Consider the following 6,000-nt stretch of genomic DNA (forward strand, 5'->3'; position numbering starts at 1 on the left):
TAATCTGTGACCAGGGAGAAGTGTCAGCGCTAATCTGTGACCAGGGAGAAGTGTCAGCGCTAATCTGTGACCAGGGAGAAGTGTCAGCGCTAATCTGTAACCAGGGAGAAGTGTGGCCAGGATTCTGACTCCTATTATTCTAGATACTTAGCAGTTAATGGTAGATATGAAATACTGGTCGGCCCCCATGGTTTTGTGTGGAAGAACTGATAAAATACAGATAAAAAGAGATAAAGAAGATGGGTGGATGGAAATACATAGATATGAGAGAGAGAAATATCAGATAGATAAAAAGAAAGATATGAGATAGATAGATAGATAGATAGATAGATAGAAGAAAGATAAAGATAGATAGATAGATAGATAGATAGATAGATAGATAGATAGATAGATAGATAGATGGAAGGACAGATATGAGAGAGAGAGATATCAGATAGATAAAAAAAAAAGATATGAGACGGACAGATAGATAGATAGCAGATAGATAGATATGAGATGGATAGAAGATGGGTGGATAAAAGGACATATATATGAGAGAGATATCAGATAGATAAAAAGAAAGATATGAGATAAATAGATAGATAGCAGGGAGTTAGATAGATGATAGATATAAGATAGATATATACATACATATTAGATAGATATTAGATAGATAGATGATAGATATTAGATAGATAGATGATAGATATTAGATAGATAGAAGGTAGGTAGATAGATAAGATAGATAGATAAATAGATATGAGATAGATGGATATGAGATAGATGGATATGAGATAGATGGATATGAGATAGATAGATAGATAGATAGATAGATAGATAGATAGATAGATACTGTAGATAGATAGAATACATATTCGATAGATTAGAGATAGATAGAAGATGGTTAGATAGATTATAGATAGATGATAGATAGATAAATGAGATATATAAAAAGATACAGATAGAGAGATAGGAAATAGACAGACAGATAGATATAGTTTATATTTTTGCGGATCCATGTGGCCATTCCGCAAAGTATAGAACATCTCCTACTCTCTTCCACATTGCGGACGAAAATAGTCATCTCTATTGATGGGAGTGAGAAAAATGTGGACTGCGCACGGACGATATCTGTATTTTGTGGATCTGTGGTTTGCGGACCGAAATACGAACACAGTGTTGTGCCTGAGGCCCAACTCTAAGGCTGTCAGGGGGAATTAAAGGGGTTCTCTCACTTCAGCAAATGGCATTTATCATGTAGAGGAAGTTAACACAAGGCACTTACTAATGTATTGTGATTGTCCATATTGTCTCCTTTGCTGGCTGGATTCATTTCTCCATCACATTATACACTGCTTGTATCCATGGTTACAGACCACCCTGCAATCCATCAGTGGTGGTCGTGCTTGCACATTATAGGAAAAAGTACCAGCCTCTCTGGTGACGAAGACCACGGGAGTACACATGGGGTGGTGCTTTTTCCTATAGTGTACAAGCACGACCACCGCTGATGGATTGCATGGTCATTACCATGGAAACGAGCAGTGTATAATGTGATGGAAAAATGAATCAAGACAGCAAAGGAGACAATATGGACAATCACAATACATTAGTAAGTGCCTTGTATTCACTTTCTCTACATGATAAATGCCATTTACTGAAGTGAGACGAGCCCTTTAAAGGGAATTAGGGGTTTGTATAAGAAAACCAGAGCACCCCCCACCCTATAAAAAAACATTTGTGAAATTAATTAGCAGAAAACCTATTTAGATTAAATAAAATAAAATCTCATCGATATTGTAAACCCTTTGTTGCCCTTGATCCCTGCCGATATCATTAACCCCTTTAAGCATCCTAAACCACCAGCCATATAAGATGTTAGCATCTATCACACCATAGACCTCCAGGGATATTAGGCATTTAATAATACACTATAGCAATAGATGCAAACATAACATATGGACTAGGCCCCCACTCCAATGATAAAATCTGAGAACCTCAGCCAATATATTTATATCAAAACACAACTGTGCCCACCTACTAGCGCCAAAGTGGTCTCAGGTCAGGCAGGTCCTACTCTATACCTACCTATGCAGTTGTGCATCTATGTTCAGGAGATCAGATTTTTATTATTTGTCTTGAAGGAGTGGCACCTCCAGGTGTGAATGTGCTTCTATCCTGGGAGTAGCATTCATGTGCACTTTTGCCCCACCTATCTAATACAGGGGGTACATATAGCGGTGTGTGCTCCTGCTCTCATTGGTGGCTGATGCACATGGAGGTAACTAGAAGCAGCACACTATATGTGCAGGGTCTTCTCTCCTGAATATAGATGCCCATACAGCATAGGTAGGTTTAGAGTAGGACCTGCCTGACCGGAGATCACCTTGGCGCGGGTAGGTGGGCACAGATGTGTTTTGATCAAAATATATTAGCGGAGAGTCTCAGACTTTATCATTAGAGTGAAGGCTTAGTCTATATATTATGTTTGCATCTATTGTTTTAGTTCATTATTTTCTGTGATTTTATAAATGTAGCCATGTACATCCGCATATTTACCATCATATCGTGTAGGACGTTTTGTATCTCTTTTCCGTGATATTGGGCATTAACCCTTCACCTCCCTAAACCACCAGGGATATTAGGCATTAAACCTTTTGACAACCCTAGACCTCCAGGGATATAAAGTATTAACCCATAACAGCCCAAGAGTGCAACAGATATTCATTCTAACTCCTTCACCGCCCTGGACCGCAAGAGATATTAGGCATTAACCCCCTAAACCACTATGAATATGACCACTAAGCTCAAAACCACCCTATTTAGAAAAAAAATAAATAAGTGTGATGTGAGTTATGAAAAGTTGTAAAATATAAGGGTATCTGTATACAAACGCAAAATACCCGCAGGTTACTGTGCGTTTCCGCACCAAAAACAATGTGCTACTTGCATTTTTTCTTGTGGATTTGATGCGGTTTTTCTGCAGATGTCACCATTGCATTGAAAAGGCTAAAATCCGCACAAAAGAACAGCACAAAGAACGGACATGGTGAAGATTTATGCACATGAAACAAAAAAGTTAAGTGTACACGAGATTTGTGAAATCTCACACACTTTGCAGGTACCGTATAATGCAGCGGTTTTTCTCTTGTATGGAAATCCACAATGTGCGCATGGACCCCATGGACAATGCATGTAGAAAAGTCCATTTCTGTGTTTCCTCTCACATGTTACACTAGAGATTTCTCCTTCACTAGGGTTCACTTTGTATCTCTTTAGTTTGCTTTCCATTCTCCTTGGACGATTTGCATACATACATATATTTATGGAGGATCCAAAGTGGAGCTCAGTATAAGAACCGTTTTCTTCAGCGCTATAAATTGCCATAATGTTCCTTGCTCAGGGCACTTGCTTTCATTTTCATAGAACAGCTGTATTTTCGGTCTTTCTTATTTTAATTTTAACAGCATTCAAATAAAAACAATAGACGCAGCATCTGGGTGAGAATATTGGCTCTCCTGTGTTTTATGGTTAACATCTCTACTCGTTTTTTTCACTACACAGGAAGCTAGAGATTTGTGGCCCGGGCCTCGCCCGTCCCGGGGTGAACTGTGGGTTGTATGGTCTTAATGCTAATTGTGATAGGGGTTTTACACTGTGACTGACTCCTACATGTTAGCATTAAGACTGTGCACTTCCTTTTACCAGAAGTTACAGCTGACCTGGGCTGTGGCAGAAGGTCTGGGTGAGTCACCATTTCGGAAAGAAGCCACCTCCGAACGTATGACTGTGAGAAATCTTCATGTGTTACTCCGTAATCAAAGTGTATAGAAATTATTTGGTATAAAAACCTGTTGTATTATTATATCTAGATAAAAAGGTGAAGACTATTTCGCCCAATCTCTCCTACCTATCTCTACTGAACAAAAATATAAACGCAACACTTTCGGTTTTGCTCCCGTTTTGCATGAGCTGAACTCAAAGATCTGAAACATTTTCTACATACACAAAAGACCCATTACTCTCAAATATTGTTCACAAATCTGTCTAAATCTGTGTTAGTGAGCACTTCTCCTTTGCCGAGATAATCCATCCCACCTCACAGGTGTGGCATATCCAGGTGCTGATTAGACCGCATAAACATAGCACAGGTGTGCCTTAGACTGCCCACAATAAAAGGCCACTCTGAAATGTGCACAGTTTTGCCTTACTGGGGAAGGGACAGAAAACCAGTCAGTATCTGGTGTGGCCACCATTTGCCTCACGCAGTACAACACATCTTCGTCGCATAGAGTTGATCAGGTTGTTGATTGTGACCTGTGGAATGATGGTCCACTCCTCTTCAATAGCTGTGCGGAGTTGCAGAAAATTGGCAGGAACTGGAACACGCTGTCGTATACGCCGATCCAGAGCATCCCAAACATGCTCAATGGGTGACATGTCCGGTGAGTATGCTCGCCATGAAAGAACTGGGATGTTTTCAGCTTCCAGGAATTGTGTACAGATCCTTGCTTTATGGGGCCGTGCATTATCATGCTGCAACATGAGGTGATGGTCGTGGATGAATGGCACAACAATGGGCTTCAGGATCTCGTCACGGGATCTCTGTGCATTCAAAATGCCATCAATAAAATGCACCTGTGTTCGTTGTCCATAACATACGCCGGCCCATACCATAACCCCACCGCCACCATGGGCCACTCGTTCCACAACGTTGACGTCAGCAAACCGCTCACCCACACACCGCCACACACGCTGTCTGCCATCTGCCCTGAACAGTGAAAACCGGGACTCAACGTGAACAGAATGCCTCTCCAACGTGCCAGACGCCATCGAATGTGAGCATTTGCCCACTCAAGTCGGTTACGACGACGAACTGCAGTCAGGTCCAGACCTCGATGAGGACGATAAGCATGCAGATGAGCTTTCCTGAGACGGTTTCTGACAGTTTGTGCAGAAATTCTTTGGTTATGCAAACCATTTGTTGCTGCAGCTGTCCGGGTGGCTGGTCTCAGACGATCATGGAGGTGAACATGCTGGATGTGGAGGTCTTGAGCTGTTGTGGTTACACGTGGTCTGCGGTTGTGAGGCCGGTTGGATGTACTGCCAAATTCTCTGAAACGCCTTTGAAGACGGCTTATGGTAGAGAAATGAACATTCATTGCATGGGCAACAGCTTGGGTAGATACTCCTGCAGTCAGCATGCCAATTGCACGCTCCCTCAAACATTGCAACATCTGTGGCATTGTGCTGTGTGATCAAACTGCACATTTCCGAGTGGTCTTTTATTGTGAGAAGTCATGCTGTCTAATCAGCACCTGTGAGGTGAGATGGATTATCTCGGCAAAGGAGAAGTGCTCACTAACACAGATTTAGACAGATTTGTGAAAAACTTTTGAGAGTAATGGAATGGGTCTTTTGTGTATGCAGAAAATGTTTCAGATCTTTGAGTGCAGCTCATGCAAAATGGAAGCAAAACCAAAAGTGTTGCGTTTATATTTCTGTTCAGAGTATCTACCTCATATCTATCTTACTATCTATCTCATATCTATCTCTCTCATATCTATCCACAGCTGCGTTCACAGTTGCACTGGCTAGTCCAACACGCTATTCCGACATCTGTCTGGCCGAAACCCGGCTTTAATGCTGGAAACTGGCCGGGTCATCGCCAGATTCCATTATAGTCAAAGTGGATCCGCCGGTACGCGGTCATGTCCGGCAATGCCAGAAACGGTGAGCTCCAGTAGCCTCATCCTCTGTTGGATCAGGCTACCAGATTCCCAATGCAACTGTGAACGCAGGCTAATCTATCTCAATATATCTATCTGTCTGTCTATCACAAGTGGCATCATAATTGTAGAGTTTGATTTTCAAGGTTTTAATCTGCATGTACCGTATTCTCATACATTGCAGTCCTGTTCAGTGTGAAATCCAACAGATGGACTTTCTGATGGCCCAGGCTGTAGTCCCTTTCTTTGCTCTCCTGAACATTCATAAAGCTGACATCCTGTTTCATTTAGG

Source organism: Bufo gargarizans, chromosome 3 (genome assembly GCF_014858855.1).
Source record: "Bufo gargarizans isolate SCDJY-AF-19 chromosome 3, ASM1485885v1, whole genome shotgun sequence".
NCBI lineage: Eukaryota > Metazoa > Chordata > Amphibia > Anura > Bufonidae > Bufo > Bufo gargarizans.